Raw genomic sequence first — 27,596 nt, forward strand, 5'->3', positions numbered from 1 at the left:
CTCGTATTCAGCCATGTTGTTGGTGCAACTGAAGTTCAACTTGGCGGCCACTAGATAATATTGGCCTGAGTCTGAAAACTAAAACGGCGTTGATTCCCGATCCTTTAAAATTGACCTCTCCATCAAAGTGTACTTTCTAGCCTAATTCATCTTCATTTTCTTCTCCCTCAATTGTTATCACTTCTTCATCATGGAAATAAGTCCACAAAGGTACGAGCTTGTCATCTACTGGGCTTCCTGCCAGTAAATCTGCTAATGCTTGCCCCTTAACTGCTTTCTGTGTGGCGTATTAGATGTTGAACTCACTAAATAGCATTTCCCATTTTGCCAATTTCCCTATCGGCATAGGTTGGTGAAAGATGTATCATAGGGGGTCCATTCTTGAGATCAAATGAGTCGTGTATATAGCCATAATGTCTTAATTTCCGAGACACCCAGGTTAGAGCGCAACACGTTTTTTCCACCAAAGACTATTTGGATTCATAGGGTGTGAGCTTCTCACTGATGTAGTATATAAATCTCTCTTTCTTGCCTGTTTCGTCATTTTGTGCCAATATGCACCCAAAAGCATTCTCTATTACTGACATGTACAACGGTAAAGGGCTTCCCAGCCTTGGCGGAACCAAAACGGGTGGATTTGACAAGTATCTTTGATTGTGTCGAAGGCTTTCTGACAATCTTCCGTCTATTAAGTCGGAGCATCTTTCTTGAGGAGTTGGAGGATTGGTTCTACAATTACCATGGATTGAGCGATGAAACGTCCAATGAAATTCATCCTCCCTAGGAAGCTCATGACCTCTTTCTTTATGGTTAATGGTGGGAGTTCTTGAATTGCTTTGATCTTTGTGGGATCCAACGCAATACCATGACGGCTGACTATGAATCCTAAGAACTTTCCAGAAGGCACTCCAAATGCGCATTTAGTAGGATGCAGCTTCAAATCGTATTTGCGGAGTCTGTCGAAGAATTTTCTCAAATGTTTGAGGTGATCCTCACTCACTCGGGACTTGATGATGATGTCCTCCATATATACCTCGATCTCTCTATGTATCATATCATGGAAAATGGAGGTCATCGCCCTCATGTAAGTAGCGCCAGCATTCTTGAGCCCGAAAAGTATTACCCGGTAGAGATATACCCCCATGGTGTGATGAATGCTATTTTCTGAGCATCTCCCTCATCCATCAGTACTTGATGATAGCCCGCGTAACAATCCATAAAAGATTGTACCTCATGCTTGGCGCAGTTGTCAATAAGTATATGAATGTTAGGGAGCGGGAAATTATCTTTTGGACTAGCGCGGTTAAGATCACGATATTCCACACATATCCTTACTTTCCCGTCCTTCTTTGGTACAGGAACTATGTTCGCTAACCATGCCGGGTATGGTGTCACTTCCACCACCCCTGACTGAATCTGCTTTTCTACTTTTTCTTTAATTTGGATGCTGACATCAGACTTAGGTTGCCTGATTTTCTGTTTCACCGGGGTGAATCCTTCTAGGATTGGCAACCTATGAGCGATAATGTTGGTACTCAAACCCAGCATATCGGCGTATGACCAAGCGAAAAAATCCTCATACTCTCTCAATAAGCTCTGATACCCTTCTTTCTCAGTTTCTGTCAAATGTACACTTATTCTAGTTTCCCGAATCAATTCCTCATTTCCTAGATTAACTGGCTCTATTTCCTCTAGGTTTGGTGTTGGTCTATTTTCATATTCCTCTTCAACGCCTATCAACCCTTCCGGTCCAGTTATCTCTTCTTCTTGATCGTTGTTTTGTTCGTCGTCGTTTTTACTTATTTGTGGCCTCTGTATTATTACTGTAAAATAAAATAACTCCGTTATCAATCATGTAAAAGAAATCTTAATTATGTATGTATGTATATATATATATATATACATATACATAAAGTAAAATAATTTTTCATTGAAATTTAAAAAGAGTGATACAAACTGTGGTCCTGAATCGAAATGGAACGTCGAGCCATTTTCGTTATTAAACAACACGCAATAAGAAAACATGAAAAGGGGACAAGCCGGGCCTCAAAGCCGACTTTTACCATTTTTTCTGAAAGTGAGCATTCTTTCTACCGCCGAGTGAACAACGGGGTAAAAGTCCATCCACTTATTGTTTCCCCTGGCTCAAAGACGACAAATTTCCAATGCTTCAAAGCATTCTTCGATGATGGCTGCGCGCTCCTCTTCCGAAAATAACGTCCTTAAACCCTCTTCTAGATCTTTTCTGTTGTGACTCAATAAGCATGCTATGGAGGATTGGTATAGATGAGGGAATGGCTTTCTCATTTCAAAGAGGACCTCTCGGTCCAAGTTCTGCTTCTTCTTCTTTTGCTTCACACGGCTCGTATCCAACCCCAAATCGATACTTCCCATTTTTTATATTCACTGGTTCTTTAATTACTTGTAAGTTCCTTCCCAGACCTTTTCCGGGCTCAAACCCACTTCTTATCATAATCGTAGCAACCATTTTGTAGACCGGTGGCATAGGGATATCTTCATTATTTTCCCTGCGATCTATCATGGCTAATTCAACGGTGTGAAAATTAGTACTAACTGGTGACTTCTCTATGATGCGTATTGAATTGTCTGGATAGTTATGGATACTCCCTTTATCTTGAATTACAACTTCTTAATCATCTCATATAGATTTGAGATACTGGTGCAAAGAAGATTCCACGACTCCAGTGGCGTGTAACCATAGGCGTCCCAATAATAAGTTGTAACTCGTTTTGACATCTATGATGACGAACTTTACCACGAACTCTGCGGGACCTATTTGTATGTGTAGATCTATTTCTCCAATTGGGTCGCTGGTTGCGCCATCATAGGCTTTTACATTTGTTCGACTTTGGCGGATTTTGCCAACATCATATCCAAGCTGTTTCAAAGTCATCACAAGGCATACACTTCAACCCTCCATCAATCGACTTGAGGATAATCTTGTGCATTTGATCAAGTATATGTAAGGCCTTGTTGTGGGTTTTACCCTCTTTTATGGTAATTCGTCATCAGAAAATGATAGCCCATGCGCTCATACAACATACCCCACAATCTTGGCCAACGTTTCACTTGTAGTGTCGACGGACACTTGGACTTCATCCAAAGCTTTCATTAAGGCTAAGTGATGTTAAGACGAACTGAGTAATAAGGACGTTATTGATATCCTGGCAGGAGTCTTATGTAGGTGCTCAACAATCGGATAATCCTTGACCAAAAGATTTGCCTCCAAAAATTTTCAGCTTCGCTTTCAGTGATTGGTGTTTTCTCAGGATTTTCATGATGTAGCGCTTCGAGTACAGGCTTTTCTGGAGCATAACATCTTTCGGACTTATTTATACCCTGAACCACAGCGGCTATCTCTTTTCTTTTATTGACCATCATCAGGTGCGGTGGTTTGATAACAAAAGGTGCATTCTCAACTGGCCCTGTTGTTTTGAGTACAAATGGCTCGTTCTAAATTCGAGAGACTGTTGATGGATATTTGAGAATGAAGGGCTCTTTCTTGGCTAATACACATGACTGGGACATCTCAGATTTCCTTGTCAAAGGGCCCAACACTTCTTTTCGCTCTTGTAAGGACAACGAGGCAACAGTGCTTTCCAACCCTTCAATATCTGGACAAATGATCGCAGGGCTCTCTTCCTATTCATCACCTCTTTCTATCATGTGAATTTGATTCCCTCCATGCTTCGGAAAAGGATTTGTGTCCACATTTAGAGGTGTTGGTTCCAGGATAAGCTCATGATTGTCAATCATATCTTGTAGCTTGTGCCTTAAGTTTATGCAATATTCGGTATTATGGCCAACTTAGTTAGAATGATAGGCGCAAGTGAAATCTGGCCTGTACCATCGATCCTTGGGATTAGCAGGTTTTGGTGGAATAGCATTCATTCGACCGGTATCTCTTAGCTTGGCAAACAAACTAGCTCTTGATTCTGGCCAAGGAGTGAATACTTTCGGAGGTTTCTTTTGTGGTGACTCATAGTTTGCTGGTGGTTGGTCTTTGAAAGTCTGGTTTTGTGGAGCTTGGTTATTGGGTGCTGCCATTCGATAATTTGGTCGTGAAGCTTGGTTGCTAGGTGTTGGTATTTGGTAATTTGGTTGTGGAGCTTGGTATCCAGGTAGTGCGTAGCACACAAACATTGGGCCATATTGAGTGAAGTGGTTATATAGCTGGTTGGTGGAGGCGATTGGTAGTTGTCTTGATTTTTGTTGGTTATCTCTTTTCCTCGAATTTTTGGGCTAGTAGCTCTAGAAACATAAGCTACATCTCTCTTTTCTTTTTGGCACTTGCGGCGCTAGACGCACATGATCTGTTTAGTACACTGACAATCTTGCCGGTCGTGAGGCCATCTTTGATGTCTTCTCCAACGGCGACTAAATCTGCAAAGGAGCTCTCTTTCATAGTTATCATTTTGTCAAAACAATCAGCTTCTTGGTATAGTATAAATGCAATTTCCCACCAACTCGAAGGATTGGTAAGTCATAGGTGGTTTCACATGTGCCGCCTCGTCTCTCCAGCCACTGGCATATTCTCTATAGGTTTCGATCGATTTCTGACGAATTTTCTCCATTGACGAATTTCGCATTGTGGGAAATGGTCAGGGATTGGTAAGTCCTTATTTCGGGGAAAAATGGGTCTTCTTGGTTGATTTTTCGTGTGCCATCTAGCCAACGTCGGTATTAGTAGCATTTTTCTTTTCGGCCTCTTAAAGTGCCTTCTGGCGGTCCTTAGTTCTCTAGCTTTAGCTAATTACCTCTCTTAGGTCAAACGGAGTTAACGGCTTATCTCTTCACAAAGGCATTCTAGCTATGTCAGCTGTTGGGATATCCTCGGCTAAGGCAATTCTATTCTGGTTGTTGATTAGTGGCAGAGTCTCAGGCAAGTTTTCTTCTTGAGGGTTTAAGGACGCTGCAGCAACTTTTGATTGAGTAATTGGTGCTAGCAAATCGACCCGTGTCTATAAGAGAAAATAACTCAAAGGCTCCCAACTTAGTGTTAGTTTAAGTACAAAATAAAAAATATCACATTGTTTGCAGTTTATAGCACATAGATTCATATATCTTATTTCAACTCTTGATTAATTTACATTTCGAGGGTACTTCTGTCTTTTTGTGTTCTTAGGAATATTGACTTTTGGTAAATGGTCTTCTTGGTTGATTTTTTTCTACCCATCCTGTACTATGCTGCCCGAAACTTAGTTTTTTACCCTAACCAAGCCTTACGTAGGCTTTCAACGTATCCCCAATGGGACATCAGGTCAGCGTGGTTCCATTTATATATAAAAGGGAAAGGGATATTCTATTTTATTAAAAACAGTAAAGGGATACTTATGTTTTTCTACCCAACCATATTAAGCAGGTATCCATTGTCTTCTTCATCTCCATCTTCTGTCCTTATCTTCCTGCGACAATCCAAATATGGCCTTCATTCACGAGGCGTTCCAATTCAAGCTTGAAATCCACACATTCCTCAATGTTGTGGCCAGGGCGACCATGATGAAATATTCAAACCCTTTCTCTTGGAGGTCCTGGGCTGCCTTAACAGGTTTGAGGCACTACTCTTATCTTCTTCACACTACACAGTAGGGAGTGAATCCTAGCATATGACTCCTTGAATTTGGAGAAGTCGCTCCTCCAGAACCTAACCCTCGATATCTTTTCTAGATGATTTTTCCCTTGGTCATGGGTCAGGAAAGAGTGGGCCCCCCATAGTTGGCTAATTCTGTCTTGGTTAATCCATTAGATCAACTTCCTTTCCAGTGCTCCACACTTATTGGCTGTATACCCCGACTGACTTCGGTGGTAGAGACATTTTTTGTAGATTATGGAAGGAGCACACGATGGCAACAGATTTGGGCTTTGCGCGTACACTCCAAAACTCCTCAAAGTCTCTAAGAGTTTTTGTTTGGACATTTCTACTGGCGTACGCTAATTGTGCGATCTTGTGCCCTTGAGAACAATTGTGCATGAAATCGGAGGTTCCTCGAGCTAAGATTCGGGCAGGTCTCCATAGACTTTCAAATTAGGGATAAGTAGTTCGTCATCCCCGTAAGGTACGGGGCCTAGTCTATCTTGTTGACTGAGTGAGACATAACTCCCAAGTAGCACTTCAGGCGCCTATCCCCATTTTACCCGATTGGCAGGGTGTTACTTAGTTAGCTCCTCAACATAAGTTAGGAGAGTTTTAGCTTCTTTCATATTCTCATTGGCCGCCTTAGTGGTTTGGATAGCCTCTTTCATTCTAGCAGTAGCCAGGGCCATACTATCGTCCCACTGTTGATTTTTCTTACTTGTTGCTTCCAAGTTCTCATCGTCACTGACTAGGTTGACGTAGGGAGAAGTCGCACTCATGCTGTCTGGAGTCTCCATTTCCTATTAGCAAACCAACCTTTTAAAAGTGGGGCTAAATTTAGTTTTAGGGGTTGTTTTCTTGGTTTTTCTTTTAGGTAGTGTACGAATGTGGACCAATCAAGAGTTTTAATAACATATATGATTTTCACACAAAAGGTATATGAAATAAGCATTTAGGCAATATATGATTCATTTTCGTATACCCCGTTACTCCAAGGCTAATAACGCATGAAGCAAAATTGTGCCATATGTAAAACAAATTTATTTTTCCCTGAAAAATAAAAAAATCCCAATGGTTTTCATTAATAATATCTTCCCAAGTGGGATTACAAGGCTTTAAAGTAAATAAATGTAAAACATAAAAAAAAAATCAACTCCTCGGATTGAAATCTGCTTTCTCTCAGCCAGTGCCTTCTTGGCCGTTCAAAGGGCGGTCTGAATGGCTACATGGGTCAGCATCAATGCTGTCCCGATCCACTGGCCCCTTTGATTGTCAGTCAATGACGTCTCTGTATCTATGGCTCTCTTAACAAAAGTGTCAAGCCATTCTAAGCTCTTCAATGAGGCATCCGCCTCGTTTGTTAAACTCTTAATTATCTCTTGGTCATACTCTATTTTTGACTGATGATCCGCTTCTCTCCCTTCCACCCGTCGTTTCATTCTTCTAAACTGAATTGTATGCAAGCTCTTTCCTAGGCAGAAAACGTGTACGATATGGTTACAGGTTAGTACTATGGTATGCTCGGCCTCGAGCCACTCGTAGTAGTCTTCATCATTACTTGGATTGTTTGGATCCTCATCCAACTTATCTTCCCTTATCACGTTCTTCTAATCTTTCTGGGTATCCTTTATACCCTCGATATGACCTTCTCCGTAATCTCGTACAAATTCTTCCATATTTCCCACATTTGGAATGACCTGCCTCATACCAAACTGTCTAAGCACTCTCAATGGTGCATAGAGTCTGATAGCCCTAATGCCCATAAGCGATAAATAGGGACGCTTACGGATCTTAACACAAGCGGTCTTGGAATGAAAATCAGGAACTCTCCACATGATATGTTCTTCTCTTAGTTTGGAAAAGATGTGCGCGCCTATCCTCTTTTATCTTGAACCCCACAAGGTACAACAGTGACTCCCAAATCAACCTCTCTCAGGGCTGGATCTCGGTGGGCAGATAAATCGCTTCTATCTAAATGCTTAAGTATGCACCATTGGACTAAGAGGTTGCAACCCTGGAAGTAGTAATAATGGTTGCGGCACTTTCCTAATCCTCGTTATATATCTGATAGGATGATAGGGATAATGTTAAAATATTTGGTAAGCCCATTTGTTGTGACTCCTTTAAGAACAAAGATGGGCAACAAAAATGACCCGGGCGTCGATAGCTAGGGAGGTATTTAATGGAAATACCATGGTTCCCAATAGGCAGGTGATAAAGGCTAGCGTTTGGTTAGCTTCCCTGGACTGGAGTGAAGAAAACTCAAGAATGTGATTTTCGTACCCCTGTTTGGATGAATACCTCCCATATAACTCTCTAAAGGCTATAGTAGGTCCATGTGCTTAATCGGCTTTGTTGATAGCAAACATGTCTTTAATTTCTTTTGTGGTGGATTTGTGAGGGACGAGGATATTTTCAGCTAACTTCTTTTTGGACCTGTTAGCACTTCCCACGCTTTCCAAGACATCTCTAATTTCTTCTAAAGTGGGGGTCATCTCTATTTCTCTAAATCTGAACACCATTCTGTCATTATCCCTATAACTAGTAATAATCTCTAATAAAACCCGGATCCCCAGTCATATTCATCAATGAAGGTAGATGCCCTATGCAACCCTTTATCTATTTCTTCTGATCATTAGTCAAACCTTCCCACCATGTCACTAAACCTGGTGGTGGACCCACAATCATATCAAATTGCACATCAGGAGACATCTGCAAGACAGAACACTGTTAGTTCCCTACCCCCAGGAATAACAATTTATTTCACACGAGGCATAATAATGCTTCTAAATAGCAAGTAATGGGATGCAATGTCTTTAGATTTTTCACACCGTCTGAACATAGTAAGGTGTCTACCCTGTCCGATTCAGGTAAGTCTGAGATACCCAAACCTGTCTATGGTCAGCATATCAATGAGGATTTGGTTCCGCTCTACACTAGTTATTCTAGAGTGATTTTTCAAGAAAATGACACTGGTTATCCAAGCGGACAAGCTGGGGGTGGGCTCTCTAAGGCTGTGAGTTGACCGCATGCCCATTCGACCTTAGAGACCTCCAAGAATATAGCAAAGGGTTTCTTAGTGAAGGAATGACCACAGCTCATCCCGCGTCGTCACCCTTGAAAAAATGTAAAATAAATGCGTGGCGGAGTATGCATGATGAATGATGGTTATTTTGCGGGAATTTAAACACATAAACAGTTTATAGACTTAGACAATTTATATCATAGAAAGTAAACAAATTATTGGAACCTTTATGGTTAGAACCTTAAATTGTCCCCAGCGGAGTCGCCATCTGTAGCGGTTATATTTTTTCCGATTCGGATTTGCACTTGCCTCATTTAAAAAGAAAAATGTGCCGGGGAATTACGGTTGTCAATCGTACCGGGAAAAAGAAAAAAATATACTTCTACGTGGATAGTGCTCTAAATGGATATTGTTTAGAGTCACCACCTAATTTTTAGAAAATTAGAAAAATCGATTCGAAAATGGTTCATTTAAAATGGTTAAATTTTTAAAAGAATCCTGATCTATCCAAAGTATGGGTAAGGGTTGTTTAAGGGTGCTTGGTTGTTGGTGTTTGAAGTTTGAAGACTCAATCCCCATTTTGATCTTTAGGTTGCCCTACAAAAAGGTAATACTACTATTTTAAGCCTATTTTATTCTTTTTTTTTTTAGTTTATATGGCCATTTATATTGTTTGAATCCTGTTGTGCTTTTTGACTTTTGAAATTGTTTAGGTATGTTAAATAAGATAATGGGATTGTTTGAATGCTTTTAGTGTTGTTTAATAGAGTTAAGAATTAAAAAATGGCTATTTGATTTGATTTAAAAATAAGTTTCATCGAGATTCAAAATTTTATTCGAATGAAACACGGTCCATTCCAAATAATTCTTTTTAAATAACTCTTTTTAAATCAAATAGCCATTTTTTATTCGAATGGACAGTGTTTCATTCGAATAAATTTCGAATCTCGATGAAACTTATTTCTTCGATTTGTTTAACTTCTAATCCTTACGACACATCTGTACCAACCTATAAGCTTGGGGGATAACCTCGTTTTTGTTATAATGTCATTTAACTCGCACGCTTTCCAATGCATTAAAACATGAGATGTAACATCGTTCTCCCTTTTAGAACATTCGTCCTCAAATGTTGGATTCACAGAACGTCAAGATAGCCTTGCTTATAACTATGGTAGTATCCATTCATCCTGTAGCAAGCCAACAATAGTTTGCTATACAGGGCCATATTAAACAACTATAACAGAGCCTCAAATGATCAATTGGCACTACTACTAACATCTGACGTATTTAGGAATGGTGATATCTTAATCTGGTTCCCTTCAGAGAGTGAAGACGAGTGTGGATGCCTGAATGTCATATATCCTAGTCGTCTTTCCTAGTCATCCCTTTGACTCTCTTTATTCCTTCTAGCACACGTAACAACCTCCATATGTCATTGTTACACTCATTCTAGATGCAAGAACAGACTATCTTTCTGCTTCACCCCTTAATGACTATTAAACATAGTTCTCTAAGGTTAACTTGATCACCCTAATAAGCTACTCTTAAAAGTCGTGGTGTTACCTTTTCTATTTACATATAGGTTGGGACTCACAGTCAATTCTAAGATAGCATGACACTTATTGATGCCTCTAGTTCTATAGATCTACTAGGTCAGATGCCTCTAGTTCTATAGATCTACTAGGTCACAATACTCCTTCACATAATCCTTATATACCTTGCCAACTATTACGAAATCATATATGAGGGGTAACTACCTCTAAGAGTTTATTTACTAACTCGGTTTTCCTACCAAACTTATGGTCAATAAAAGTAATTTAGCATCCGATCTCACCAATATATATATTTCATCAGGACCTAAGCGGACAATGTACCTGTGGCTACATTGGGTGACGACTCTAGATCTGGCCGCCCTGCGCAAGCATAGATACGGTTCAGATCAATGCCAGAGCTAGATGCTTCACCCTTGCCTCTACCCCAACTAGAAAATGTCTGAATTCCTCGCTCTGGGGCACGCACCGAAGGTGATGATGCGACGACCGATCCCTCTGCTTGTGTCATACTGTCCCTAACACTCATTAGAAACTCCCTATCAAAATGACCAAGATCTCCACAAGTATAACATGCACCCAACGACACGGTCCCGGGTAGTTCTTACCATAAATAGCACACCGCAGAGAAGGTAGCATTTCCTGTCTTAAGCCTATCTGTTGCTGAGAACCTGTAGTACAGGAATTCTGCCCTTGCCCAGAATAAGTACCTCTATCATACTAAGATCCCCAAAATTGTGGAGGTGCACTGGCTGCTGAATGGGCCGAATATCTAGAATACTGTTACCTCTAGCCCTCTCTGAACTCACTGGCAACATTTGAAGATCTGGCCCTCTTGCCGTGGCCCTAGTCATGCTCATGCTCTGCCTTCCGCTGTTGCTTAAGCTTCTCAAGGTTCTGAGCATACGCATGAATACGGAAAATATCCACATCTTGATAAAGCGAAGCTTTTATACAGTCATCAATAAGATGTGGCCCTAAACCAACTACAAACCGGTAAACTCGGTCCTCTATATCAGCCACCACAGCTAGGGCATATCTAGCCAAGGAATCAAAAAGTAAACTGTACTCTCAGACACTTATGCTCCTCTGCCTAATGTTCAAGAACCTATCTGCACGAGCCCGTCGAATCTCTGGCGGTACGTAATGGTGTATAAAAGCCTCTGAAAACTCTCGTCAAACAGCTGAAGGAGCATCCTCCCCTATAGATAACTCCTACGTCTCATACCACTGTATCGCAACATCACGAAGTCTATAAGAATCCAAATCCATTGACTCAGTCTCACTAGCATGCATTACCCTCAACGTCCTCTGCATCTTATCGATGAAGTCCTGGGGGGCCCCATCTGCTTTGAACTAAAGAACTCTGGAGGGTCCAAATTAAGGAAATCCTTGACCCCGGCAGTAACTGCTCGGGCTGTATAGTCAACACCAACCCCCTGACGTCAAGCTTAAGTGGCTACCAACCTGGTTAACAACTGAATGACATCTCGCATTTCCTGACCGGGGGCGTCTGGCTGAGGAACTGGTGCCCCTCTGGAGAGGGTGGGGTATGTGAAGTTTGCGACGGAGACTCACTCTGAAACTCGCCCCTAGCCCTCATAGCCCGTAGAGTACGGCTAGTCGCCCCACCTATCTGTGACTTGCCCTTCTGGGCAGCTGTAGCTTTTTTCGGAGGCATCACTGAAATCATAACATATTAGTAAGAAGCAAGTCCTTATTACACAGCTCTATCGCACGATCTAAGATAAGAAAGAATGACAACATCCTGAATGTCCTACAGCCTCCTGTCTATAAGTGTGGTGCACAACAAACCCATAAATAAGACTCTACCAGAAACGGTCTGTAGACAACCCAACACATACATCCGAGACACAAATATGAAATATAGATGGGCCGTTTATAACTTCTGACAATATCCTGCTATCTCATGTGCATAATAAGCGTAATGAACTAAAACTCCAAAAGATATATATATATATATATATATATATATATATATATATATATATATATATATATATATATATATATATATATATACATACATATGCATGCTGAATGACTGTGTAAGCTAACAAGGCTGCCATAGTTAAATGTACATAAAAAAATAGAGGCCGACAAGGCCACATAACGTCCCACCATAACCAACATGTCTACAAACCTCTAATGGAATACAACTGTATAAAGGAAGGGACAGGGCCCCCTCGTACCCATGAATATATGCAAAATATCGTACCAAAATACTAGATTGCATCTCCGAGACGATGGAGCGCACCAACAGCCGCTGAACAGGAGCCCTAAGAATCGGGACCGCCAACCTGTCTATCCGAACTTGCAAGGCATGAATGCAAAGACCCCCAAGAAAAGGGGTGTCAGTACGGAAAATGTACTGAATATGTAAGGCAGCAAGAAGACATAATAAATATGATTTGAATCAGAAGGGATACGAGAATCAACCTAAACTGTAACCTGTCACTAAGAGCCATGAGTATGCATGATAATCTCTTAAAAATATGTATATCATATGTGCATATATACCTTCACCCATTCGCTGCCCCGTAGGGCATCATAATCATCGTATACCAGCTGATCATGTGATTTGCGTAAATAACACCGTAGCCATTCCCCTTCCCCATAAAATCATGATATATAAGTATGTATATATATATATGTGTGTGTGTGTGTGTGTGTACGCATATGATGTATGCAATACATGACAGAACTTATAAGGCCTGGAACTCCCTTCGGAGGAACTTTCAAGTCATCATTATTATTAACTCCTTCGGATGTTAGAATCAATCATGAAAGTGTATTTGAAAGATGATCATTATTATTAGGAACTCAAGGAACAACATACTTTAAAGCTCAACTAATGAATGAAAAGGATGTTAGAATCAATCATGAAAGTGTATTTGAAAGATGAAAGGATAGCTTTACCTGGTTTTAGCTCAATGGCTCAAGCCCTCAACTCGACTATATGATAACATCAAGGAACAACATACAAACTTTAAAGCTCAAAATTTAACTTATCCTAAAACAAAATGAATGACAAAGGATATATCAACAACAATAACCACAATCCAACAAGTATATATATCATTAACAAGATACCATGTAGTAACAACAAGTCATAAACATTACGTCGAGTAACGTTCAAACACACTTACGTATTTTCTTTCATACTAGCAATATATACTCTAAAATCAGCCCATACAATAACAATAACTTATTCGATTTCCCGCAATAAATTTCATAGTTCCCATCTCACAATTTAGCTATGATCGGGATGAACTTTCCTATATCAAGAATAGAAGAATTCTTACCTTATATGCCAAGAACTACTCTTCTTCAATCTTACTTTACTTTGAAGAAATCACCATCCGTAGGAAATAGACGTAATGATTCACGTAACCGACATGGCGATAACTTCTAAGTCGTTATTCTTCTCCTCTATTTGTCATCTAGAACTTGGTCTCTCTTTTGCTTTCATAAGAATACGTTCTTGCAACTAACTGAAACTGAATATGGTGCTTTGCCTTACACTTTGAGATTATGAGCCCGTTTGGATTGGCTTATAAGTTGCTTATAAGCTGTTTTAAGCTTTTTTGAGTGTTTGGCTGGCCAGCTTAAAGTCATTTTGTGCTTAAAATAGGCTCAAAAAATAATTGGGCCCGTTTGACTTAGCTTATCTAAAGCAGCTTATAAGCTGTATAAGCCAAAAAAAAAAAGTTGAGCTACCTCAACTTATTTTTTTTAGCTTATAAGCTGCTTAAAATAAGCCCATCCAAACAGGCTCTATATCTACTAATATGGATGTTATATAATATTTATTCATACGTGTGGGGTCCATAACCTTGTTCCTTACTTTAGATAAGGACACCTCATCATTTCATGCAACAATAAAATATATAACAAGATAATAGTCACCTTACTTCCTCTTTAAAGGCTACCACGTTGATGGCTATGAAACAATTATCCAACTAATCATTTTAATTAATTACCATAATTAATTCCTATCTCTCCCAATTTCCAACATTTAACCAATTACCCGCATAATTAATTCTTTGATCTCAATCCACTTAAATAGTACTTATATACTCATTGTTATACTCATGTGATGTAGCACTAGTCCATAACCTCATTTGCCACACATAAAATATTATTTGCAATCATCATCGTCACAATTTTTCGTCTTAAATCAGTTGGGGAATTCATTCCTTGTGTACACTGAGTTCTTGATTTTCATGCTTGAATCTGACCAAATCCTTCAGGCTCGGGCAAATTTGCTCATGTTGGACGGTTCAATTTCCTAGTCCAAAAATACGGGATATTATAGCTTGGACCGTATTTCATTCGAATAAATTTCGAACCTCGATGAAATTTATTTTCTTCGATTTGTTTAACTTCTAATCCTTACGACACATCTGTTCCATCACTTTAACCACCTATAAGCTTGGGGGATAACCTCGTTTTCAGTTACTAATGTCATTTAACTCACACGCTTTCCAACGCATGAAAACACGAGATGTAACATCCTAGTCTGACAATAGAGTGAATTGAACATTAATGCGGATTTTTTAAACCCAAACCCCCCTTTTTAGGGGCACTTTTCGCCAATTTTTTTTTTGTCGAGTTTATGATAAAAATGAATGACTTTTTTGGGGAAAACTAAACACTTTTTAGCAAATAAATACATTAATCATACATTGAAGCTCGTAAGTCAACCGTATTCTACGGATCTTTAATACTAGGTTGCGTTAAACCTTCCCTAGGGGATCACCAGAACCCTTACCTCGAACTTTTGTACCAAAAAGATTTCTCTCTTACTTGAAAAATCGTTTACCCTGTTTTCCTTTAATAAATTAGGTGGCGACACTAAAATACTAAAATCCAATTAGAGCGCCAAAGAACCTCGTAGTAACTTTTATACTTTAACCCACGTAAAAGTGAATCGTAACACCAGGCCTTTGTATGCTCCCTCCTAATGACTTTATTTAAACTATAAGGCCTGTTCAAGTAGCTTGTTGATTAATTTTGGTGTTGTAAATCTCAGAATATGATCAATAAGGTTAGAAAGTACCCTAAACTCACTTTCAGTATCTTGGAATATGTATTGGTACTCTGTTTGAACCCTGGAGAATGTTTGAAATTCCTTAGTGATAAAACTTGCTAACTGTATGGTGTATGATCACTCCCTGCTAAATCTGAACTTGTTTACTATCATTGAACTCACTCAAAAGTATGACATGAATTTGTTTAGGTGTACATCTCTATGTGATATTTATTTAAACCTGCAAAAGTTATAATGTTGTCATATTTTACTGAGAAGAACCGTGTCTCACTTAAGTCTCATAGATAATTATCTCAAAATGAAAAAAGGAACCAAGCATGTTTGTGCACATGACTTAAAGGTTCTGTTGCTTTGTTTGCATGCCTATGTTAAAGTACCTTCAGTCTGATATTTGGGACACTATGTATTTGCTTTTATATGAGTCTGTATAAGCAAGAACCTATGTATATCATGTATACTATTAGATAAATGTATCACTCTTTCTTCTCCGGTTCTGTCTGTTTGAGTCTAAATGAACATTACTTTACTACCATTTAGAAAGTTCAACCCCCCATTAAAAAAAAATGTCTATTAATCAAGCCCCAAAAAAAAAAAAAAAAATTTTTTGGGCCCCATATTAATCAAGCCCTAAAAAAAATAAAATTGTGGGCCCCATATTAAACTTAAAAAAAAATTGTGGGCCCCATATTAAACAACATCGAGTATTAAAAAAAAAGTGGAACCCACCACATCCAAAATCATGGGAAAAAAAGTGGACCCCATATTAACAAAATCAAGAATATAAAAAAAAAAAAGTGAATCCATATTAAAAAACACAATGTACTTAAAATACAAAAATGCTTAGAAAATCAAACAATTAAATCAATAATGATGGATTTATTGTTACATGCGTATCAACCCATTAGTGAGAAAGAAATATACAACAACATACTTCAAATACTTATATATATATAAAATAGTGGAACCCACCATCTCCAAACTCACTAAAAAAAAAACGGACCCCATATTGACAAAATCAAGCAATATAAAAAAAAAAAAAAAAAAGTGAGTCCCATATTAAAAAAACAAACAATGTCAAAAAAAAAAAAAGTGCAGACTTTGTATTCGTAGCAAACACTAATATAATAAAGGTTTAGATACGAAGCACAAACTACAATGTTATATTAATCGTGTTTTGAACATAGTCTATATATATATATATATATAAATATATAAATAGTGCAAACTAATAATTACTACCATTTAGAAGAGGGAGTTTGGGGCACTTTTTCGTCGTCCGTTGTGGACCCCCCATTAAAAAAAAAAAAAAAAAAATTTGGGCCCCATATTAATCAAGCCCTAAAAAAAAAAAAAAATTGTAAAAAAAAAAAAAAATTTTTTTGGGCCCCATATTAATCAAGCCCTAAAAAAAATTGTGGGCCCCATATTAAACAACATCGAGTATTAAAAAAAAGTGGAACCCACCACATTTAAAATCATGGGAAAAAAAAGTGGACCCCATATTAACAAAATCAAGCAATATAAAAAAAAAAAAGTAGATCCCATATTAAAAAACACAAGAACATACTTAAAATACAAAAATGCTTAGAAAATCAAACAATTAAATCAATAATGATGGATTTATTGTCACATGCGTATCAACCCATTAGTGAGAAAGAAATGAAATTATGTCAACAACATACTTAAAATACTTATATATATATATATAAAATAAAGTGGAACCCACCATCTCCAAACTCACTTTAAAAAAATGGACCCCAAATTGACAAAATCAAGCAATATAAAAAAAAAAAAAAAAAATGTGAGTCCCATATTAAAAAAACAAACAATGTCAAAAAAAAAAGTATTTGTATTCGTAAAGAAACACTAATATAATAAAGGTTTAGATACGAAGACAAACTACAATGTTATATTAATCGTGTTTTGGAACATATATATATATATATATATAGTGCTAATAATGTCCAAAAGTGGTGGGCCCCATACTAAATAACACCAAGCAATATAAAAAAAAAAAAAAAGAAGAAACTATATAAAGCATGGGTTTAGACTCATGCTTCATCGTCCGTTGTCCCTTAAAAAAAAAGGGGTGGGCCCCATACTAAATAACACCGAGCAATTAAAAAAAAAAAAGGAAGAAAAAAAATTGGAACTCACCATCTCCAAACTCATGGGAAAAAATAAAGTGGACCCCATATTAATAAAATCAAGCAATATTAAAAAAAAAAATTGAACTCCATATTAAAAAAAGAATCACAGACTTTTATTCGTAGCAAACACTAATATAATAAAGTTTTAGATACATAGACAAACTACAACGTTATATTAATCGTTTTTAACATAATATATGTATATATATTATATGCATAAAAATAGTAAAACTAATAATGTCCAAAAAAAAAAAAGTGCTTAAAGGGTGGACCCCATACTAAACAACATCAAGCAATATATATAAAAAAAAAAAAAAAAAGGTGGAACCCACCATCTCCAAACTCACGATAAAAAAAAGTGGACCCCATATTAACAAAATCAAGCAATATAAAAAAAAAAAGTGAATCCCATATTAAAAAAAAATAATGTAAAAAAAAAAGTGCCGACTTTGTATTCGTCGTAAACACTAATATAATAAAGTTTTAGATACGGAGTACAAACTACAATGTTATATTAATCGTGTTTTATATATATATATATATATATATATATATATATATATATATGCATAAAAATAGTGCAAATTAATAATGTCCAAAAAAAAAAAAAATGCACCCCATATTAAAAAATCAAACAATATTCATGTAATTTCCAAAGTATCTCATTAAGTCAATAATGATGGATTCATTGCCACGTTATCAATCCATTAGTAAAATGTCTTCAAAAGGTTAGGTAGTCAAACCATACAATTTTCTTTTCTTTTTTTATATTAGCCCGAGATCTAATCTAGCTATTAAACTCGTTGTATTTGCTATTCCGCCATGTCATTTATTTGTTATGTTTACTAAAATAAATATACTTAAAATATTTATATTTTAAAATAAGATAAAATTTAATTACTTTTTTATTTTTATTCTTACTCCAATAAATGTGAAAAGAGATTAATGTCGTAGAAAATATATATCAAATGGAAATCAAATAATGAATAAGGTAAATTAGTAAAATTATAATTCTAATCGACGTTTTCTTAAAAACCATGCAAAAGACAACATGAAAAATGAGCTAAACCGAGAATATTTATCAAAAATTAAAAAATAGTATTTCTTCGTTTAAATAGAAAATCAATTTCTACTTTGTTTTGTTTTAAACATGTAAAATTAATTTAATAATTTAAATTAGAATTATCCAAATCAAAATTTGATAAAAAATAATAAGTATTTTACACTTTTAAACTAATCGAATTAAAATTAAAAGTATCAATTGATGCTTAAATATTGCTATTGTTTTATCTCAAAGAGAGGGAAAATAGTTTCTTTTTAAACAAGTAAAAAATATTAATAAATTTGCCGATTTTGTATTCGTAGCAACCATTAATATAATAAAGTTTTAGATACTAGCACAAACTACAATGTTATATTAATCGTGCTTTGAACATAATATATATATATATATATATAATCACCATTCAAAGATAACTATATACACATACGCACTATAATCTAGTTATTACCAAGTGCGCAGATCCGGCATAGACCGCTAGTCAAGTGTAGAAAGTTCAAATATGTCTTCTTGTTGTTTTTCCTTTTGTATGGTGATTCTTTTCATGGAGATACCCAAGTATACAAAGATATATACTCAATTCTGTATACATATCAATGTATAAAGGTTGGTATATTCAGTATACAGAGGTATATCACTCATATAAACTCATCAATTTTGGCTGCTGATAAGTCTTTTTTGACCTTTGGGCCTATCCCTTTACATCTTGTTGTTGGACCATGATTTCTATGCTGTTTTGATTATCCTGTTTGGGCCTGTTTGTTTGACTTTGCTAAAACAGCCCATCTTGGCCTTGAATTCTCTTTGATGCTATTTGATTTGGGCCTGAATTTCTTCCCGAAGTGTTCTACTTCATTTGTTATATATTTGCTTGATTTGTCCATTTAACTTGTTTAAGTATGAAATTACCTATGCCTTAGTTTAACTTCATAGATTTAGGCATTTACTAATCTTTATTCCTTTTATGTGCTATGTGATTCAACCTAGGCCATTCGGGCCTCTTCTTGCATTAAACATGTTGGGTCAGAGGCCCAACCATCTTACCTGATCGAGCCTGTTGTAAAAATCGAAAGGGAACCAAATATATTGAAGGCGCAACCATGGGTGAAAATGGTAAAAGCACAACTATGGGTGAAAATATTAATTAGTGGGCTTAGGTAGGCCCATCAGCCTAAACTTTTCTTCTTTTATTTCAAATTATATGCAAATGTATTGTAAATACTTGAAATTATTGACACCTTTATGTATTCTGGAACTTAGGAAAAACGCCTAGTATTTTAGGAAAGTTGACCCAAAACGGTTTTTTCAAACACTGCTAACTTTCCACTTTGCATATATTTGAATTTACTAAATTTCCTAAGTCTAAAACTGTTTAGTGCTTTGCTAAGGTAAGTGATTCTCAAAATTTCTAAGTATAAATGTCGGGCCTTTTTGCCCCTTTGGAAATTAAATGAGTAAGAAAAACAGAAATGGGCTTTGAAACTTTGAGGAAATTTTGAGACTTAAATGGGTTGAAAGCCCAGAACCCGCGGACTGCAAAAATAAAAGAAAAAATATGCATTTGAGCCAGTTTGAGGAATGACGGATCTGGGACTCGGAATAATGACTTGACCATATGGTCTTCAATGAAATTAATTGGATCTAAATAAAATATCTTCATTTTCCATATATAAAAACCGGATATACTCCATATTTTCTTATAGTATACGTATCAAACCCATAGGTAGTATTATTAAAATCACAAGCATCTTCATTTATGCTTAGTCGAAATGGTGAGATGAACACTTTCTTTTTAAACCCAAAAACCCCTTTTCTAAGCACTTTTGCCAAAAAAAAAAAAAAAATCTTGAGTTTATGATAAAAAATGAATGACATTTTTGTTGAACGTTAAACATTTTAGCAAATAAATACATTAATCAAACATTGAACCTCATAGGTCGACCGTATTCTACTGATCTTTAATACTAGGTGCATAAAACCTTCCCTAAGGGATCACCGAACCCTTACCTCGAACTTTGGTACCAAAAGATTTTTCTCTTGCTTGAAAAAAAATCCTTTTACCTCATTTTCCTAATTTCCCTTAATAAATAGGTGGCGACTCTAAAAAACTAAAATCCAATTTAAAGCACCAACAACCTCGTAGTAACTTTTATGCACGCGCATAAAAGTGAACCGTAACAATATATGCTAACTATATAAATTAAACCTCAATGGAAGGAGGTTATATATCTTAATATTTTATAATCACAAGCATCTTCATTTATGCATGGTGAGATGAGATTTCTCTTTACCTTTCTCTACGCGCTTAGTTATTTAAAAGAGATTGTTTTCTCTTATAAAAGTATGACATTACCGAACAATTAGAAAAAGATATAACATGAAGTGTTAATAATAAAAGACATCAATGCTTAAAACCTAATCTATATGAATTTGTAGGTTAAGAATAATTTTTGAAATATTTTAAAATTTAGATATTAAAAAAATAATTGAGGTTTTCCATCACAAGTGAGTGTATATAAAAGTTTTTTATTTAGACGAAACACAAAATGCCAAACAAACATCACAAGTAAATAAATTACTTTAGCTTTTTAACCTATGCAATTAAATATCTTTCCAAAAAAGAATGTTGGAGAATAAAATGACTTTACTCTTTTGTTCCCTTCCGTGGCAAGCGGTTTGGTAGTACTATATTTCAAGATTACTTAGCAATAATATGCTGACCCTTCTGCACACTTTATCATCCATAAAAGCATTTAAATTTTAATTTGAATCCGTCTTCGCCGCAAATATTTCAAAAAAAAAATGTAAAAGTTTAATCAATTAGTAATTACCTCATTTTCTTTTTAGGTAATTTTTTTAATTTTAACTTTTTATTTTTAGTATATTTTGCATATCTTTAGTTTAAGATCGATAAGAATCAAAACTCTTTTTTATTTTTTTAAATTTTGTAGCAAATCAAAATCAGACAAAATAAATTGAAATGGAGGCAGTATGTTGAGTTGTACACATGAGTACTTTCGTATTATCATTATTCCTTAGGGGCATTTTAAGACTTCGATTTCAACTCTTTTATCTCCCTACAAGCTGACACGTATAATATTTGTGGGATACAACTAGCTACACGTACTCCTTCCTGCTTTCTTACCATTTATTCACAAAAAATTAGTTTTCTGTAACAAAGAAGCAGAGCTTTCTTCCTTGTGTAAAGAAGAAAAAATGCATGTTAGCTTCAATTATTTTGCTTCCTTAGCCAGCAATCAGTACCCATTTCAGTTATCTTTGTTTAATACCCACTGTCCCCCAGAATTAACAGTTATGGTGTATTTGCCTCTATTTATTTGCAGGCAAAAGGTGTCATTATGCATGAATTGGAACGTCCCTAATTCCACACCCCAAAAAGCTAACGTAAGTAGTAATTCATATTGTCCTCCTACTTGATCCCTTTCTCTATCGTTTAATTATCCTTTGGTTTTCTCCTTATTAGTAGTGTTGGTTAGTAATCGGTGTAATTTAATTTTTCCATGTGCATTATACTATTTGTTGCACCATTTGGTTTTTTACCTTTCATATTTTGTTGTCGTATTTTTCTTGATATCATATTTCAAATCCTTTTCCTTTTGAGTCAAGGCTCGGCCAGAAACAGCCTGAGAATGTAAGTTCTGCATACATACTACGCTCCTTAGACCTCACTTGTACGACTACACTGGGTGTGTTGTTGTATACACTCTCCAAAATACATATGCATCACGGTCGGCTAGATAAAATCAAAAAGCTAAAATAGAGGAAGAAAATACTTCTTAGTTCTGCTAAATTTTCCTCTATTCTAGCTTGGTTAGAATGAAAACCTTTGATTCTATGCTATTCACTTGCCAATAAAGTTCTTTTTGCGTTTGTGCTTTTGTTTTCTTTTAATTCGATGAATAGTGGAGTTTGGTTTATAAGAATATGTATTTTCCTCTTCTTCTTCTTCTTTTTTTTTTTTTTTTTTTGGTGGGGCTGTTTGGGCACTAGGCACATTGAGTTGCCATCTTGACAAAAAAATCTTATTATAAGGGAAGAACTTTATGAAATTAAGGTGTTTAACTATTTTTCTAAAACAACCGAGTAGTTTTATTTTCCCATAAGTGATTTTATCATAAATATCTGTCCTTGTTAGTTAAACTTGACCTCGACCCTGATCCTGATGTAGTGGATGACCACCTATTGCAAATTGCGATGGTGTCCAGGTTATCACGATCACGATCTACTATTTAAGTTTTACTTCTCTAAGAGTGCGAACTTGTGACCGCTTTCGCAGTGCACTAGTTGACAACAAAAAACTGTAATGTTCTAATGGGTTTCAGGTGATTCGAAACTCACCCGAGCTTCTAAGATCTCAACCCGAACCACCCAACAAGTTTCAAATGGTAAAATCAACTTGTAAAACGGGCTAAAATTTTACATTGGGACATAAATACTAAAAACGAGGGATTGAATTACTATACCAAGATACTCAAATGTCGACTTCATCCCTAAACAACAACAAGTACACATGACCACCCCAAGCAAGATGTTTTCCCGCTTCTATGGTGGTAAATTAGACAACAACAGCTCAGATAATCACCATGCATAGACATACGTTGCCTAAATGCTCCATTTAACTGCCTCAACCGATTAATTTGGCTGACCTTACAAATCTTTAGGTCTCAAGAAAATAAAATTTGAGAATATTTTGACATGTGTATGATTCTAATGTTGTGGTTTTCTATTCTAAGGCCTAATTTCCTGCTACTCCAACTTATATCGTTGGTCATCCACCTATATATAGATCGTTCTGAAATTCATTAATCAGGGTCAATATATCTTTTGCAACATATATATTTTACCAAGTACACCTTCAGAATATTATTTTTTTCTCAATCCATTTGCATTCTTTTTATGTTATAATCAAAATCTCACCCATTCTTTAATTTATGTTTTACAGGATGATGATGGTTACGAGATCTCTTCAACTTTGTATCTTACTTGTTTGCTCTTTGACCATCGTCACAATTAAATGTGCAAAAGCAACCCAAACCCCAGATATATATAATGTCACAACAACAATAGTTCATAGTGCCGTGTCAAAAGGAGCAGGTTAATTAATATATATCACTTATGTACAAGTATAAACTTTTAATTAGAAAATTAAGTAGTGTATATTGAAGAGTTATGTTAACATTATTTACTTGGCAGTGTGCTTGGATGGATCACCTCCAGCATACTATTTTGAACCAGGATTTGGAGAAGGAGTTGAAAACTGGATTGTACAACTTTCTGTAAGTTGTGTATAACACATGTTTAATTTTACTAAACCCCACTTATTTGGAGTAGTTTTCTTACTATGTGAGACGAGCATTATAAGTGTACGTATTTATCCTCTAGCTAGATATAGTGCTGTTTCAAAAGTTTATCAAATCTTCGAAAACATTGACTTTGTTCATATAAGGGAGGTTTTCCCTCTAGGATGGTGTGTAAAAGTTTACAAATTATTGACTTTGTTCATAAAACGTGCCAATCGTTCCAAGGCTTGGTTCATCAAAACATATGAATCCAATGGAATTTAAAGGAATTCACAGCAAGAATAAGATTGCAAATCCAGGTGCTCTTGGATTAATATCTCATGAAATTTGAATGAATTGTTTTTCTTGAAAAACGAAGATAATGAAACATTTCAAAGATCTAGACATAATTATGTTGCAGTGTTGCATTATTGTTCACATATCATGTGATTATTTTATGTAAAATATGCAGATTTTTACAATTGGAACAAAGTCATTGTTGCATACTGTGATGGTGGATCGTTCACAGGAGATGTTGAACATGTTGACCCAGTATGTTTTATTCAAAGCTATAATTCTTAATTCCAATTTATAATATTTATTTTTGTTGAAAATCATCTTTTTTTATCATTCCATACAATTTGCTTTGTTTAGGCTACCAAACTGCATTTTAGAGGGGCAAGGATTTATACTGCGGTAATGGAGGAGCTGCTAGCAAAAGGATTAAAGAATGCCAAAAATGTATGTAAATTCTATTACAATTAAAATAATTGACTGCGTAATTATGCTGCTACTTATTATCATTTCAGCTCTTTTATATAAATACATAAATTTTGTTATATAGAATTAATTTCAACACTTAAAAAGTTTATTGATACTTAATGCTTATCATCAATTTACAATTAGCTAACCTAGACAGTCTCTACACATCCCCTATAACATGATTTAGTTATAGACACATATATATATATATATATATATATATATATATATTTCAAAGTAAAAAAATCTACCCAAAAAAACAAAGTTCAACCCTAAAAGTTTTTTTTAATATCTATATATCACTGTATATGTAATATTCATTTTTTGCAAATCAGTCCTTGCTAGCAAATATATGGAACAATAATATATATATATATATATGTATATATATAGCGCGGATTTGTTTCGATAAACAAAAGATATAGAATCAGATAGAGATCTAATTGTTCTAATATATACAGAGCCAGGATTAGTCATTTTCTGACCAAACTATTAATAGGTTATGTAATTTAGGATCTATTTTATATAGAGGTATTAACCGTGACTTTAGAATGTAAGGAGTATGTCTAAGACTGAATTATATTATAGGGGTATTTAGTACAGTTTTTTTTCTAATTAATTAGTATGTTAAGTTTGTAACTCATAGTTTCATTATTAAAGCAGTTTTTAAAAATCTTCTGTATTTCAATATTTATTTTGCTTTTGCAGGCTATCCTAGCTGGTAGTTCTGCTGGAGGATATCCAGCAATATTATATTGTGATCGCTTCAGCAATTTATTGCCAAAGACCTCTAGAGTAAAATGTTTGGTTGATTGTGGCTATTTTGTTCATTTGTAAGATTGTTAACGACTTTACATTGCAAATGACCATTTATTAGCAAATGATATTATATGATTTATAAGAACTATCATCTAACTTTAATTTGAATATCTATTTTTCTTATAATAGCAAGAATCCTGTGCTCGCAAAACCTTGGCAATCCATATATGGAGGAGTCGCCACTTTACAAGTAAAATCTTGTCCCCTTCTTATAAGTGCTGACAAAGAATTATGTTTATTTTCAAAAATTCATACGTCAGTTATTTCAGCCGTTTAAATTTATGTGATTCTGTTTTTTCTTTAGTTTATTCTAAAATAATCATCTTTTTTTAGATTAGAAATAATCTAACTTAAATTTTCTATGTTACTCTTAATGACAAACTTCTATATGTAGCTACACGGATGTTATGATTTAGAACCACAAGGCACACATATGTCATTACTTGTTTAAGACTATAAATTTCAAAGTCATAATTTCCTTCTTAAACTCTATTTCCATTCAAAAAAATTCACATAAAATAAAATCTTCTCCCCTTCTTAAAAAAAAAAAAGTGTCAATGGTTAGTTTTTATCTTGTACACTAATTAGAGGTTATTGTTTCCTAAAACCTCTTTATGTGAGTTGCAGGAATCTGCCAAAACGCTGCCAAAATCATGCACTTCAAAAATGAAACCAGAATTGGTACAAACGGTTCCTTTGATTGATCAGTTGTTTGTTTGTGTCTTTTGCAAATAAATTAATGACCATAAAAATCTTCCAAATTGCTGCAGTGCCTCTATGCAGAGAACATCCAACAATATATCAAGACACCGATCTTTATTTTCATGTCAGCATTTGATAATATCGAGGTAGGTAACTGATATAATTAATTGTCATCCTTTTTTATTTACTTCAAAAGAGGAAAAACCTTTTGTGATATTTCAAATGCTTTTTTCGCACTCAAAGTCTACTTAATTAGACTAAAGTAACATTTATTATTTAGTGTCTTCTCATAAATGAACTGTACTTTGCAGACACAATATACTTTAAAAGGAAATATATATGATTGCATTGACAAGGGGACATGCACAACAAGTCAGAACAATTACCTGAAAGGTTAGTACACATCGGCTAAACAAAAATAACTTTAGTTCCACGACAAGATTTTAATATATTTCGAAACATAGATTGAAAGAGAAGTACACAACTACAGTTAAATTTCTAATATTTTTGAATTTGTTATATATTTCAGAAATGAGGTCCGATTTCCTAAATGCATTACCCAAAGGAAATAATCCTAAACATAGAGGAGTTTTCATAGATGCTGTCCATCATCATACCTCCATTTTAAAGAGGTGGACTCCTGAAAGTGGCATCGTGGTTCATAACGTGGTAAGATATTTTGGAAATGCAATTTTAAAATGATGCTTGTTGACTATGAGCCCGTTTGGATTGACTTATAAGTCCCTCATCATAATTTTTTGAACATTTTGTTAACAAGGTGTGTTTAAAATAAGCAAAAAAAATAATCCACCGTGATTCATAATGTGGTAAGATATTATTTATTTATTTATATTTGGAAATGCAATTTTTTTTTTTGATGCTTTAACTATTTTTTTTACTATTTGCATATGGTTTTAACCATTTGTTTGTTTGTGCAGTCTGCCCCAAAGGCATTTGCTGATTGGTACTTCGATCGGAATTACACCTATTTGATAGATGAACGTGACTTGCCGCTCCGAAATAAAGTCTAAAACGTAACTTATCCATCATAGGCTGCCCGATAAGAAGGATAATCTTTTATAGACTTGGGTTTATGTATTCCAAGAAAAAATGATCAAAATTCATTTATGTAAAACTTTCATTCACCTCGCTGCTAGCACATCAATTTGACAACTTTCTGATGTATATGTAACTATTGCCGTATTCCGTATATACCAAATCCGGTGACAAGGAGGTCCTTTTGACAAAAGTAATAAAAACATGTCATTTTATAATTTCTTAATAATATATAGCTACAAGTTTGCAATTTATAAAATCGTAGCTAACTTTTTATATTTTCGGTTGTATTTACATAAATTTAAATACAGAGGAATACATGTATCCTAAAAACAGAGTGGAGTAAAAATAGGCTTTATATTTGGACCAAAACATTTTTAAAAATGGCAAATCAAATTAAATCAAGCATAATGGTTCTTCTTCCAGAATATTTCCCGACTCTCTCTCCCTATTATTCCATTCGAAACTTTTTGAATTCAAAAATCACAAAACGAAAACTTGC

At 35.3% G+C, this 27,596-nt stretch overlaps 1 protein-coding gene and 1 pseudogene across 3 annotated transcripts in view; both read left to right on the forward strand.

The window, feature by feature from the left end:
- LOC132031336 (uncharacterized) overlaps positions 1–19,823 on the forward strand; it is a 58,179-nt gene extending 38,356 nt beyond the window's left edge. For all 3 annotated transcript variants that reach the window (XR_009408239.1, XR_009408240.1, XR_009408238.1), the window contains one exon: positions 19,443–19,823. The gene's annotated coding sequence lies outside the window, so the exon portion shown is untranslated. The remainder of the gene's footprint in view (positions 1–19,442) is intronic.
- Positions 19,824–21,709: 1,886 nt separating this feature from the next.
- On the forward strand, positions 21,710–27,323 carry LOC132029397 (pectin acetylesterase 11-like; annotated as a pseudogene).
- The last annotated feature ends 273 nt before the right edge of the window (positions 27,324–27,596 follow it).

Source organism: Lycium ferocissimum, chromosome 9 (assembly GCF_029784015.1).
Source record: "Lycium ferocissimum isolate CSIRO_LF1 chromosome 9, AGI_CSIRO_Lferr_CH_V1, whole genome shotgun sequence".
Lineage (NCBI taxonomy): Eukaryota > Viridiplantae > Streptophyta > Magnoliopsida > Solanales > Solanaceae > Lycium > Lycium ferocissimum.